This window comes from Manis javanica, chromosome 4, assembly GCF_040802235.1.
Source record: "Manis javanica isolate MJ-LG chromosome 4, MJ_LKY, whole genome shotgun sequence".
Taxonomy (NCBI): domain Eukaryota; kingdom Metazoa; phylum Chordata; class Mammalia; order Pholidota; family Manidae; genus Manis; species Manis javanica.
In genome coordinates this window covers 92,859,539-92,875,096 of record NC_133159.1, presented here as the reverse complement: position 1 = coordinate 92,875,096, position 15,558 = coordinate 92,859,539, and the positions used below count along the sequence as shown (strand labels likewise).

General features: G+C 39.1%; 1 protein-coding gene and 1 pseudogene across 3 annotated transcripts in view; one reads left to right on the top strand and one right to left on the bottom strand.

Annotated features, from left to right (window-relative positions):
* The window catches only part of VAV3 (vav guanine nucleotide exchange factor 3), a 380,328-nt gene that overhangs the window by 65,613 nt on the left and 299,157 nt on the right, over positions 1–15,558 (top strand). The window lies entirely within an intron of this gene.
* On the bottom strand, positions 4,238–10,426 carry LOC140848719 (translationally-controlled tumor protein-like; annotated as a pseudogene).

Here is a 15,558-nt window from a genome sequence, read left to right as displayed (position 1 = left end):
GTTCAGAGTCCACAAAGCCACTATTGTGGTGGTGTGACTTGTGTTAGCTGAGTGATACCTTCCTCATGTCTTAGTGAAGATAGCTATTTCAGAAGATCCTTTTAGAAAAATACAGTGTCAGTCACACTGCTTATTTTAGCATGCTTCAGTTGTGGTTTAGAGGCAGTGATCGTAACATGACTGCACTCATCAACTCTCATCATACTGTCACAGTTTAGAGATTTAGCTTGACAAGAGATTGGATGTGGGTCTGATATAATATGGTCCCCTCAACATCTAGACTTAATAAGGTGTGACATTTCACTGTGCCTGTGGAAGAGAAAATTTCTCAGCTCTATCTATTAATAGTGAAGACCTAAAAACAACTTTTGGATCCTGCATTGATGGCTTTTAACCATTAGCACAGACATTTCCCAGAAGAATATAGGGAAAATATCAAATTTGCATGCAGCGGTGGGAGCATACAGCTAACTCCTACCTAGTGTGTGTGAAGACTTTGTGGCTACACTGTACCGTGTTTTCATTTCACATACCCTGTTAATTGTCAATGGGTTGCCCAAGTACTAGAGTGTGTATGTTATGTAACACACAGATATCTATCCATATATACTGTTTATTTCAAATTATTGAAAATAACAAGTATGTTGAGTTTTACTTCACAGTGTATCTAGTACAGGTCTGAGTTTCTTGAAAAGTAGAGAAATAGAGGTAATTTTAATGAGTTAAAGATGCCTGCTGACATATAACAAGTATGCTGAAAATATATGAACACATACAAGAAATAGAAATTTTATGGAGAAAGAACCATTGACAGAACTGTTGAAGAGATCAGGTTGCCGTCAGTCAAGATCCGAATCAAAGTGAGCCTTCTGGTTTTCCTCTCACCTGTCCTGCAGTAGCCAAAGGAGCCAAGTGAGACCTGATCTGTTCCCAAATCCCAGCTTCACCTGTTATTTTTAGTTTGGCCTTGGACAAGTGCCACATGTGAAGTTCCCATGTGAGACCCTTCCCATCACCTATCGAACAACATGTACCTCACCTAGAAAATGGGAACAATACCTATTTCATAGACTGATCCTAAGGATTAGATGATGTAACACCACAAAGGACCTCGTTCAGCCCTGATACACCCAACTGCCTCAGAAAGATCACCAAGCCAACCCTCTCTCCTGTTTTCAGAGCTCATACATGGCTCCTTATTTCTTAAATGTTCCCTGAATGCTCATGAGTAATTAAACTGTCATCTGCTGTATTCCTATAGCCATGCACACACCCCTATTATAGCGCTTATCAAATTGTACTGTCATTTTTCATTCCTGCATCTTTTCTTCAGTGGGCTGTATGGTGAACCATGTCTTATTCATTACTTTGCACAGAACTTAAGTGCTCAAAAATGATATGGAGTGAGTGATATGACTGGATGGCTGTTTGCCTCTGTCAGCTCACCTCTAGGCTCTTTGTGTTACTGTGTTCTGTGTGACAGTGCCTTGACACCCTACTCCATGCTTCTGAGAGCTTAAAAAAATAGATGTCTGTAAAATTCAGTTGCAGGAAATAATACTCACATGGAAAAGTCCTCTAGGTAACTTTTCTGACACCAACATTCAAGGTAGAATACCATTCTTTTCTTTGTGCCCTTAGAGAACCAGGTATATACTTCCATCATCTCTATCGTATCACTTGAACTATCTTACTAAACTCTTACTTGTTTGTGGCTTCCTGGATGAACAGTAAATTCCTGGAAGGTTTTCTCTGCAGCCTAAGTATTCAGAGGGTGCTTGGTAGTTGGCCTGAGTGGATCCCTTTCCCAGACTGAAATTTTGATTTATTAGGATGAAGACCCTTCCCATTACTTAAAAGATTTCATTTTAAAATTTATCTCCACTGTATAGAATAGTTTAAAAGGTGTTTTGTGCTTGTTTCCTCATTATAGGACACTTCCAAATATAACATTCAGATTCATGTATAATACATAAGCTGTTATCTGCACATTTTATTTATATATTTTATTGGAGATGTGTTTTCTGTAGATTTTCTGGAGATGCCTTTAAATACCAATAAAATTCCGAATGCTTTGAAGAGTGTGAGTTGTAAAGTGTAATAAAACATATTATAATAAGCCAGGAATCTGCTGTTTCCTGTTGCCCTGCAAGCATTCTAGAAGTTGAAAGCATTATTTTGGAAAAGTCATCATCATGTTATTAACGTAAACTGTTGTATTAAGTAATACTGCAGTTAAAAAGATCTTGTCTACCAGACTTCACATGTGGGGCAGAAAATTGTGCTTCACTCCGAAGGCCACCAGATATGGTGGAAACTCACTATTTCTTCTTGGAGTTGATGACAGATTTTTTTTTTCTGATTTTTCCTTTTCTCAAAGTTAAAACAGGTTTATTTTTTGTACTTACAGATGAAGAATCTTCTACTTATAAAAGTAATTTCTACTTGTGAAGAAAGTGGATAAGATGAAATCTCACTACCCAGCATATTATAACTATTATTGAATTTATTGTATATACTTCCACACATGTGTGATACGTTCATATGCATGTATTATATATATGCGTGTTCACATGCTCACACCTATATTTTACAAAGTGAGGTCATAGTAAAGGTGCTGGGTTTTTATCTCCTTTTCTGCTTTTTTGAAAAGAGTGATTTTATCAATTCTTTCACATTATGACAGTGTTTACTCACCAGAATAATACATTTTCTTTTATCTAAAAAAAACTGGAGAATGTAACATTTTACCTAATAGTTTCCATGTTAGTTAAGAGTTTGTTTACTCACATTTTTAACTTTTCTTTTTTATAATGAAAAAAAAAATTTAAAACATGGCATATAAAAGTGCTTCTGGGACTGGATTTTATTGACCCATGTGGAGAAGAGTGGGGGACAATTTTGGCAAGTAAAGGCAGTAATAAAATCACATAAAATATCTTAATGTCAATCATCACCTTGACTTCACGAAAGAGAGGAACAATTCTAACACCACTGGTGTGGGAACAGCATAATCTCAGAATGCCAGACAGTCATGCAGGAAGTCCCCCTGCGAGGGCTCAGATAAGCAGTGGTGAGGAACCTCCGGTTTGCGCTTAGTAAGTTACAGTGCCGTGTGCAGGATGTGTGCACATGACGTAGTGTAGGAGGCCAGATGTTGTGCCTTGCTGTCCAGGAGGATAAGAGCCTCTGAACTTACTGGGACAGCGGGATCCTCGGTGCTGTGTGCGTAGCCCTTTCCTGCCTCACTTCCTCCCTTTGCTCTTGGACGGGCCTTCTCAGCTCTCCGTATTCCGCTGGCCATCCACGTTGCCGCTGCTCCCTCTGCTTCAACCCGAGTTGCTTTTCGTATCTGCTTCTCCTTGTCCTTACTCCACATTTTTTTCTTTCTCTGTTTTTCCAGTTTCTGTGATTTCCCTGCAGAGGAAAGCTGATTATTAAGACACAGTCCTCTTTTCCTATGTAGTTGGTGAAGTAATCAAAAGCATTTGTTAATTTAGTTGTTCATTCAACTATGTTTATCGCTGTGTCTCTCTAGGCAACAGGGCTGCAAAGACAGCCCTGACCTGCACCCACTCGAGTGCTTAGTACAGTCGAGTTACTTTGGGTCTTAGGCATGTATGGATGGCTGTCACTGTGTCTCCGTGGGCCTTGGGTTATGGCCCTCTGTGTACTGCTTGAAACCTGGCAATAGAGTTTAGATTCCTTGGGTCCACCTGTTCTTCTCCCCCTTACATCTGTTGAGTGCTGAGCACTGTCTTGTACAGAATGAATTCCTTTTCCTCTCTCTTTCTGAGAGAGGCTTTGAGGATCTGATCAATGTTTGGAGACAAACTCGTTAGTCTCACATGTGGCCTAAACTATAGACTAAGTTACAAATGCATCAGATTCCCTGTCTAATATAGGATAATGTGAGTGAGTTATAGATCTGGAAAGGTGTTATAAATAGAATGATGATCCTATAGACATAATTTCTTGGAGATTGTATCACTGACTAATAACTGCCAGTCTTTTTAAAGGTACAATTACAAGCACCACATAGAAGTGGAATTCCCTCCCACCACCATCTCAGTGTATTAGGCTTCATTATGATTAGGTTTTTCATGGTAGGAGATTTTGTGTTTGAGGAACTAAAGGACTTTATAGTAACAGGTTACAGCACATTTATGAGTAAATGGCTTAAAGTTTTATGTAAGCGTTTTTTTTCCCGTTAACTAACATTGAACAATAAAAGCAATACACTACATAAAGGTAAAGTACTTTAGACACCAATTGGTAATATTGGATGCTGCTGTGCAATTAATTTGATGAGTGGGGAAAATGGTGATCTTAATAACATTGGAAGATGGATAGTTGGGGATGGACTTGGGGGCACTGTGAATGCTTATCTTTTTCCAAAGGCCAGTTCTTAAGGACACACTCAAGTAAAATCTAAGTCTCTAAGTGGAGAGTTTTAGCAATTGATTTCTTTTTATGACTTGATTTATGTCTGGTGTGTTCTGCCAAATGCAGGTTGCTTACTAATACTTTACAGAAATGTCTTTGTGGTTCTACAGCTCTCTGGCTTCCTGAATTGCTCATTGTGAGGCTGTTGTTCTGGTGGAATCACAGTCTTGTACATGCTGTGGCCCTGGGGGGTAGTGTGTGGCGCTCCCTCGGATAGGGAGGGTCACTTCCCCCATGGAGTCCAGGTGGTAATGTATCTCCCCTGGGGCAGATGCCTGGCACTGCAGGTGTCACCTTATGAAACACCCCTCTGTACAATAACACTTCCCTGGTGTCCTGCTGAATCACTTCATGGGTAAATTCCTATGAGCTTCATATGCACAGTAACAATAAAGCATTTTATATTTCTGTTTGATTTGTGTTTACTATGTATAAAATATAACAGTTACGCAAAAATATGCAAAATCCTTATGTAATTAATTTTTGAGCAAGAAGATGCATAGATGCATGGTCAGGGTGGGATGATTATTTAATAAAGTTGAAGTAATGTTACTCTTTTATTTATTATAAATCTTTTAGAAATGTACAGAAATCAGTACAGAAGTACCCAATCACCTAAAATTTTCTTTCCTGTCTCATTAGCATATCTAAAAGCATAATGTGGTGGATAGAGTAATAACTATGAAGCCAGGCTGCCTCCTTTTGAATCCCTGCTCCTTTACTTACTGGCTGTATGACCTTGGGAAGAATTTCACCTGTCTCTGCATGTTTCCTCATCTGTAAAATGGGGATAACTACCTCAAGAATTTTTGTGAGGATTGAATGAGAGAGTGTGTATATATGTATGTGTGTGTATACACACTTGTGCTTAGAATACTGCCTAGCATATATAGTAAAGATCTGTATAAATCTTAGCTCTACTAATTATTATTATACAAATTTCTGCATTATTTTTGCTACAGCAGATGACAGGCAATGTTAAAGAACACTTTTATAACTACAATATAAATGGAATCTGATGTTAACTGGCTTTCTTCATCTTTGAAGAAATCAGATTGGCTTTAGCTCCCATCTCATGTCCTGTGGGTCAGAGGCCAGTGGTAAGAAAGTATCTGAAAACTTGAGGATTATGTTCTCACAGTCACTGTGGTCCCAGGTTCCAGCTCCTCCTTCCCTGGCCTCCAGGTACCTCACCTTTTCTCTAGATTTTGGATTGACTGGGACTACTCAGTCCCCTTTTTTTGATTTCTCCTTACTCCCCAGCCTCTTGTACTAGACATTTGGGTTGAGAGCAGATTTTATGAGAGATTGGGCAGTTGGTTGGGAGAGAGGGGCTTGAATCAATTGTAAAAAGCTTTTAATACCTTTTGTATTAAGCATGACTATGCAGTGGGCTAGAAGGAAAATTTATGTGTGATAAAGAAATGCTGGGCAAGTGGTGGACTGAGAAGTTCAAGGCAATCAGAACACCAGAGGCAGGAGTTTATTCCCCTCTGCCATTAGTGGCAAAAATGTTTGAGAGATACATTTAATAATTGTATTAAATTGTGAGCAAATAGTTTGAAATTTAGGATGTTTTTCACTCACTGTGTAGTTGGCATGTAGACTAGTGTTTGCCATCTGCCTTTTAAAAAATTAGCAATTACTAGGAAAGCACTTACTGTCCTTAATTCTATAGAGAGTAATATAACCAGATTCTCCTCTCTCCCTTACCATCTTCTCTCTTTTTTTGACTTTGTCTCCCCCTGCCCCCATCCTCTTTTCCTGTGGCAGCCTGGCAATATTTTAGGAATCATTTTGTTTTTCCAAACACCTAATTTCATCATAAAGAAATATCTTGTGTAATGAGCTTTGTATCATTTCACTTATAATGAGATTTTAGTTTGTTTTAATTGGCATGTCTGAGAACTTGCACTGAAATTTTCTGCAGTCAGGAAAAAAAATCTATTATGAGACATTTTATGTAAGAAATTGGTGCCAATTTAAATTTCTAATTTTTCTCCTCCTACTTTTTCTTTGAGTACTGAAAATTGCATTTTTACCTAGTTTTTAAATTCACTCTATGCAGTGAGAACTTCTGAATGAGATTTTCCTCAAAGATTTCCCTGTGTGGATATTTAGTTTTTAAAGGAATAAGCCATGAATATACTATTATTTAGAATTTGAGTTTTGGTGAATATTTTTGCGTGAAATGTTAAGGAATGTCTGTGGGTAAAATTGTAACATTTCCACAATATATCTTGCCTGGCTTTAGTACATCTGCATATCAATAGGCATTCAGAGGTGGAAAGAAGTGTGGCTTTTAATGCATTTGCATCATTCCTTAGGGGTGGAGAGAAGTTCATCTCCATATCAGTGAGTAATTACCTGGGCAAAGGAGGACTTGTCTGTACCTGAGAGGTGAGGGGGAGGGTCCCAGACTGCAGTTTGTAAGCAATAAATGGATTTTAAGCTTAATTTCTCCCTTTGACTGATTTCAGGTTTTAGAGGTATTTTGCTCCGGGATTTCCTCTCCCTGGACTTACAGTCTGTTTGTACTAAGAGAAATAATTTAACTTTAGTAAGAGTGCTTTTGAAGGATGGCATTGGCAGCCATTAAACTGTTGCAGCCTAAATCAGTAGTCTCCGTGTACGTTGAATGGCTACTGAGACTTTCTTTGTAGGAACTGATGATGTTCTTGATATATAGTGATGAGCTGTTCCTGCATGGAGATGGCCTTAACATTTATCTCAGTAGGGGTTTTGTTATTTTGTGATCTTGTGGATGTACTAGTCAATATAGCAGCCTACGTGGGAAAAAAGGTGGATATGGTGAGTAAGAACAATGCCATTTTGGTGCTTGATCTTATAAAAACAAGTTCCAGATAATCTTGCTCAGAACACATGAGCTCTAAAGTTGGAGATGAGTATGCCTGGGGAAAGTATTTTCCTAGACATGTAAAAATCAAACTTTAAAAAGATACAAATATTTAAAATTTAGTTTAGCAAAGTATTAATAGAAAATCACTTTAAATGATTTTTTATAAAATTTTGCTCATAAAATAAGACCCTAAATAAAATTTTAATGCTAAAAATGGAAATGTTCAGTGACATAATAATTGACAATGTGACCATCTGACTTAAGAGCACTATTTTCTTTGTTGGGTGATACTTGAATTTAAGCAACTTGACGAAGTTGTTTTTACTATAAATATACTTTTTATTTTTATATTTCCTGCTTTTGGTTGAATTATTCTGGTTGTTTCTACCTACAACCTCTGGGGGATCCTTTTTATTCTTCATGGACCAGAGGCCAGATAGCAGTTCACCTAGTCCTAAATCCCATACAGGCAGATCCATGGGAAAGAGACACGGAAAGCTAACATTGAAAGACTAATGTTGATATTTAAAATGAGTGTAGGACAAAAAGGAAATGGAAATTCTGTGATGTGGTTGTAGTGTTAGCTAATGCTATGGTGGTAGTAATTTTGTAACATCTAAGTATCAAATCAACATGTTGTATACCTTAAACTTACCTAATACTATATGTCAATATATCTCAGTAAAGCTGGAGAAAAGAATAAAATGGGAATAGGAATGGGGGAAAAACCTAGGCCAATAAAAGGTTATCTTTGTCTTCGTACTTGAGAGCATGAAATATGATGAACCTAATACTTATTTGCAGAAATACTTGGTTTGCGGAAATACAGGGAAAAATATTTAATCACAAAATAATTTCAGAGAATGCCTGTAATTCTCAATGAATGCCGATTAATTTAGTATACTTATTGCATTTTTAATATTTAGATATACAGTGGTCTGTTCCCTATTGATTTTGTAACTCAATTTTTGTTTTTTTTTCTTATGTAAGCTAATATGTTACTCATCTTTGAGTTTAAATGCATTTTATTTTTAGGTATCCTACATAACATGTTTTTTCTTTAAACAATGCCTCTGCCCCAAATAAATTAAGGTCAAAATAAATGAAGAGCTCAAGATGACATGAGTCCCATTTGTCTAAGTCCTGATGAAAAGCAGCAACGAGATACGTCGGCAGGTGACAGATCCAAATAGTCAAATCCGTTAACATTTTTCCATTTCTAAACCATCCTTAAAGAAAATCATATATGGGGGTCACACCATCCTCATCCTAGTCCAGCAGAGCAACCATACCACCTGGATTCATGTGTTCACCAGTAAAGAACTGGTAGTTTTTGAAATCAGCGAGGATGTACTGAATTTGTTCTGCAGTCCCTGCCATAAACGGTCTTACTCTTTCTGTTCTTCAAGTTTGCCCTTGGTTTCATATCATCTCTGATGTATTTCTGGTAGGCTGCTTTTGTGAAGCTGGTTCACTGCAAGTGATGGTTCATGACAGTATCAACACCAGTGAATACTGTGTTACGGTGCCTTCCCCTTCCCAGCCTTCAGCGGAGGCATTTCCACCTAGAGCGAGTCATCTGTGTTACCCTCTGGCCGACTGACTGCCTTCTTCTCCACCTTCAGGCACAGCCCGTCCGCGATCGCGCGGATCCCGTAGATGTCGGAGAACATCTCATGGCTGACGAGGCCTGGGGAGATGATCTTGATGGTGGCTGGAGGGAGACCGCGGGGTGCTAGCTTAGCAAGAGCCCTGAGCAAGTGTGGAGCAGCCTGAGTGGTGCTCCAGAGGGAGGGGAGAGAAGGTGGAAAAGCAAGTAATATTTTAAATACAGCCCAAAGTTAAATAGTAATATGGAGTTGAAGAAAAGAAAAGGGAACCAGAAAAATCAGAGAAAGGAAGTTTATAGGAGAGTGAAGAGAATAGTAGTGATGCTGGCATTTCTACAAGACTGGAAGGTTACATGCTGATCCTGGGACTATGAATTTCTTGAGAGAAGGGGCTTATCTGTCTTCTGCCTTTGCCATCTACCCTGCATCAGCCTTGTATTGTTTGAATCAGCCTGTTCTTAACAAGGTGCCTAGAGCTTAATGGGCACACAGTCAGTGCTTAATGAATTAAATGAAGTAATGAAACTTTTATAGATTATCTCACCTAATACAACAGAGCAGTTAGGGAAATATGATTATCTCCATTTTATAAATGGAGAAACTGTGTGTGTGTGTGTGTGTAGCACTTGCCCTTGCCCTGTGTTGGGCTATGTTCAGGACATAAAATGAATAAAAAATTGCTACTATAAAATTTGGCATGTTTTATCATGATAATATGATTAGAAGTGATAAAACATGAGAGGAGAGAATGACCACTTCTACCTGGATTGTTAAGGAGGGCTTAACACGAAAGTATAGTTTTATCTGGTTTTGTGAGGAATATTCTAGGGAGAGGAAGAAGAAAAGAATGGTTATGTAATTCATTGTCCAAGAATTTTTTTTTTTAATCCAAGGGACACTATCAATAATTTAAGGAGGACAACAGGGCTTAAACAAAGACCATCCATGGTAAATCAGGACAACAATCTTCCTAGGTATTCTAGGCAGAGGGAACTACATTTTCAAATTATTGTTTAAAAATCACATACTATAGTATTATGATCAGTGCTGAATAAAAAACAAAATTAAAAATCCCCCACAAAACCTGGATAAAAACAAAATAAAAAATTCCCCACGAAACCTATTCCACATCTGCCTTATATGACTAGGGTGGCAATAGATAACTACTGCTGAAGAAACAACCTACTTAGGAGATAGATCTAGAATGTTCTAGTAAAGTCTGTTTAAGAAATATAATCTGAAAGTATCTTCAAGTTTTGGTGAAAAATGGCTAAGTTGGGTGCACATTTGAAGACTGCAGAAGTTAAAGAATTAGAGCTGGAGATAAAGAAGGATAAAACATTTAATTAATTAGAATTAAGTTCACTGGGAGATTGACTCAAAGAAGGAAGAATAAAAGTATCTGGCTCTGAGAATTAATAGCACTTGGGTTAATACATCCACTAATTTTTTTCTTTTTATATATTTTTTGTCATCACTGGAAATATAACAATTTGATATTCACCTCAAGACAGGTGTGATAATGTGGTAAGAGATATTGGTGATTATTGGATTAACAAATTTTTTAAACTGAGTACAATCTCTTGGATTTAGAGATGGCAGTTTATTGGAAGGCTTAAAAAGGTTGGGAAAAAGAAAAGACCCATTTTCTTACACTTTTCTATCATTAACTTAGAATGTATTTCTACCTGGTTAAGTATTTACTTGTTTAATATTTTAAGAAGGAAATATATCAAAGTGGTGACACTTATTAAGAAAAAAATCATATGCACTCAAGTGTGGATAACACAGATAATATATACTGATACATACATGATATAGGTCAGCTAAAGATATGAGCTATAGTTCAGTTTTTGTTTATATAGTGATTTTAGTGCAAATCCAATGTATTGATTTTTAACTTAGAAAAAAATGCAACTTAATTTTAATAAAATAAATTGTGAAATAGTGGGCAGCACTAAAACCTGGAACATAAATCATAAAGAAGTCTCTCTGTCGGGTAACAAGCAAAAACAAAATAAGTATACTTGGCGTAAAATTTGGGGATGATGCTTTATTGGGAGGAGTGTGGGTGCAGTTAGAATAACAATTAGAGAAGTTTGAAATGTGGGTTTAAAAGAAAATGTAATTCGGCACAAGAAACAATGACTGATGTATATGAGAATAATTTTGTTCTGAAGTTAGTCAGTTATTCAGATATATTCAGTTATTCAGTGTGCAGAAGCCTATGGAAAGCCATTAAGAAATAAAGAAAGCAATGTTTTTCTTTGTAGGTGAGGGAAGGAAGAGGGAAAGGTTAAGTTGCTTAGTTTAGAGCTAAGTATTCTGATGATCTCCATGGCAGTTTAAACATTTTTTTGTTACTTCCTTTTACAGAAAAGTTTTTTTCTCCAAAGTGAACTCTTTCCTGAAGTTGACATTACTTGGAGAAATGGGTTATGCTTCATTTTTCGTTGTGTGACACATGACCTCTTTCAATAAAGGAGACAATACAAAATGTGGTTAATAACAATGTTTCATTATGCTAATAGGTATAATAATGTTATGATATAAAGCAGCCATTTATCATTTCATCATACTTTGTATAGAGGAATTAACACAGTATTCTTCAGTATAATCCTAAGGATATTTTACAAAATAACCTCTAAAAATTTTGAGATAAAACCAGAATAACAGACTGGTTGGAGCCCAGATAATCTAGTATTTTATAACATTAGTAATTACTTCAAATTTAACAATGTAGCCTCCCCACTTCATTGCCACACACAAAAATGACAAAGTAGAAAATGAAATGGAAACATTAAAGGTGTGTCAGAAAAGTGAACCTGTCTTGGTAAAGGAGGTCAAACAAACTGGGGGTCACGGGACATCAGAGAGAGCCAGGCCTCTGAGCAGTGGGGAGCTTTGGCGTGTGGGTTGGGGTATTGTAGTGGCTCTGCTTTAATTGAACAGACACCAAGGGTTTTGAACTAAAAAATTAAGACGTACGGTTGGCAAAATATTTAAGAAAATTTTCTTTGTGTGGAAACCAATATGAGAGGTATAACTTGGATATTCAAATGTGGGGGTTTTGGGGATATTTGTCATGGAGATACACAAAATATTGGAATTTACTGATTTTCTAGAAAATCTATGAAAGAATGAATGATAGTTGATTTTATGTATTTGGGGCACATTTCTGTTCGAAAGAATAATTATTGCAGTATTTTACAGTCCTGAGACAATAGCTTAGAATCAGACTAAACTTATTTATACAAATGCTTTTTATTTTCTGTTTTTAACATTCATTGGTAGGTGATTGTAGTCAAAAGAAAGTACTAAATTCAGCCCAGGATCTAAGCATTCTCATCAAAGCTCGCTTCCCAGAGCTTTCTTGAAGTATGCCAGGTGATGGAGGGCTTCAGTAGCCTGCCTGCCGCTTGCTGGTGGCATTTACAGAACTTCTAGGGTAAAGGGTGGGGCCCGAGGCCTTTGCTCTGATACCAAGGTGTGGCTTGGTCCAGAGCATTGGGGTGGTGGGCAAACCTCTGAGAAGAGTTTTCTTTGACTCATGCAGAAGCTTCAACATATGTGTCTTTTGCCTCTAGTTTAATGGCTTGTGTTTAAGGAAGGCGAGTTGTACTTTCTTTATTTTCTTGCCCTTGAATAGAAAAAATATAGTTGGTAGAACAGTTGTTCAAATAATGCTTTCAGGTGTGTTTTTGTTGTATTTTTTGAAAATCCTCATTTTTAAACAGTTTCCCCCAAGCATGCAGGTTTGTTCTTCTGATAAATGTTTACATTAAATACTGGTGTAGTACAGGGACAAACACAAAAACATGCTCTCTGAGCTGGGTGTTCAGGGGAGTGACGGATGGGAATGAAGAGTGCGACAGACATTCCCGGCATGGCAGAAGGGGAGGAAGCCAGTACAGGCCTACATAACCTAGTTGAATAGGATTTGCAGGGAGAAAAAAATCCCTTTTTGTAAACCACCCACTATTTAGAACCCATCTTAGCTCCATCATCTGCCTAGATTTTTTAAAACTTAGGGGGGCAAAGGAGAGTAAAGGAAACCTTGAACTTGTTCCAGTGATTTAATTTGGCTGCAGTGTTTTCCTGCAGAATTGTGTCCTGTGGGGCTTCCTTGGGGCACACCCCTAAGGGGTCTGCTCTCTGGTTCTAGTGCTGCAATAGAGGCCGCCTCCCAGTCCCTCCCCAGTTCCAGCGCCACCACCCGCGGGCTCTCCGGCTTGTCAGACCTTGACCCTCAGTGCTTTCTTTCCTGGGGCGGTGTGGAGCAGTGGTGTCCTCAGAGGCTTGTGTGTGTAGTGACAGAGCTCCTCCCTGGGAAGTGCTGGGACACACACGGCTGCAGTATGGTTCATGGGGCCACAGGCCTTACTATGGGGCCTGGCCTTCTCCTTTGGGAGAAATGAATCCTGAGTTCCTGTTGGGGTCTGGCTCCTGCCCACCTTCCCAGCCTCCGTGGCCTATGTTCCCTCCCCTGCCCTGGCTGTGGAGGCCATGTGAGCTACCGCATTTCCTCCAAGCTGCCAGGCCTCTGCTTCTCAGCACAGTTTTTATCACGACCTTTTTTTCATCCTCGGACACTCAGTTCAGTCATTTCCTTAGAGGAGTGAATGGGCGCCTAGCCCCTTCATCAGACAGAGTCCTTCCTCTGTGCCCTCTGTGCTTAGGACACTGCCGCTGCAGTGCTCTCTCTGTTCATTTGTTTCTCTCCTCCACAGGACTGTCATCCCCTACAGGGTAGGTCCTGTGGCTCCTGGCTTCCTGGCTTGGAGCAGTGTCTGCCACAGGACCCAGGACATCGTCATTGTCACAGAATACCATAGAATTCCCCGTTAAAGGCATGGACTCTGGAGCCGGCAGCCTGCGTTTGAAACATGGCTCCACCGCTAACTGGCTTACTAATTATTTTATCTCTCTCGGTCTCTGGCCCCATTTATAAATGGAATTATAATAGTAGCTAGCCCACAGAATCAAGGTAGATTAAATGTGGAAGGAGGGACTCAGGCTTGACTTTCCCTTCCATTGTTTACTCCCCTTTTTATCTCCTGCTACTGAGATCCTGCTCTGTCTGTAACACGGGGTGGGGTGGAAAGAGTGGCATCCAGGCAGTAGTGGGCTAAGCTGCAATGGTGGGGAGGTGGGGACTCGTCAGCCGCGCTGCAGTGAAGTGTGAGGAGTTCTGGGGCCGCTTCCGCAGGTGCCTGTTTGTTGGGGGAGGGGGGCACATTACTTGGAGTCCTGCAGTCAGACCTTATTTGCATATTGCTCTTTTTCTTTCAGGTCAGACTCGAACACGCTAAGCTTTGTCTCATTCTCTGGATTAATGGCTTTGTAAGGCTCATCTCCAAAAGCAGCATAGATTTGTGTAACCACAGGCTTTTTTCCTCATTTTAAATGTGAAGCCAGCACAGCTCCCCCCTTCTGTGGGAACACAGTCCTTGCCTCACGGGGAGTGGCCTTCTTGGCTGCTGTGCCGTTCCAAGGGTCCCGTGCCTCGGACAGCCCATTTCTCACCTAGATACTGGCATGGGAGATTCTGATTTTTCACCCCTATGCTCAAATTAGCAGCTGCCACCCCACAGCTACCTCTGCTTCCTTCTGTTGTTGCTCCTGTCACTGCTGCTATGGCTAAACTATTAGTTACTATCACTCCTTCTGCTACTATTATTACTATTGCTGCTCCAGTAGCTAAACAGTTACAATTCCTTTCAGTATAAAAATCCTGACTTTCAGCTTCTGCATTCTGCTGTCTCTCAGTGGCCTGTGCAGAAGTAAATGTCTGTTTTTATGTACTTGTAGTGGGGAACCTTGCAAGCAAGGCTTCCGTGGCATGGCCATTCTCAATGTGCTTCGGGCTGGTTGTGTTCCAGGTAATACCCTGGCTGACTGTTACATTTTCTCATTGAAGACAGTGTTAGGCACATTACAGGTTAATGAACTTAGTGAAATAGATGTTTCAGGCTAATTTTGACCTCTGCACTTCCCAGGCATTCAGTTTTTTATTGCAGAGCCTAGAAACACATAAGGAGGATTAAAACTGCTGTTTGTAAACCTGTTCTTTTCTGTGTCCAAGGGCTAGTGCTGGAGTTGACAGATAACCTTTGAAACTGAGGGTCTGATTTCCTGCCATGAGAGAGGGGTACAGTGCTCCCCCTACAAGGACAAGAATTGTTAAAAGCAGCAGAGGGGATGAGTGTGTGTGTTATGTTGCATTATGGGGGCAGCTGGCCAGAGACTGCAAATCAGTTAGCAGGACCACCATTGAATACACACCAGAGACTGATAACCCAACTAGAGATGATGCTTGTGACTGCTTAATAATTTAAACCTTTATTTTATTTACAATTATTAACCTCACCAACTTCTAAAGAAGTTTTTAAGTAACATATAAGAGGAGGTGATGACAATTTGATGTAAAATTTCATAAGCTGTCTGGCTACCAAAGAGTGGTTACTATTTATTACACATAAAGCACATCATTATTCATTCATCAATTTGTTAAAAAACTCCTGACTGTTACAAAAGCTGTGGGGACACATAAATGAAAGCAATATAATCTCCTCAAAAAATGTTTATTTCATGGGGCAATAGTTGGGCAAACAGATACATTATAGTCAAGATAGTTACCAC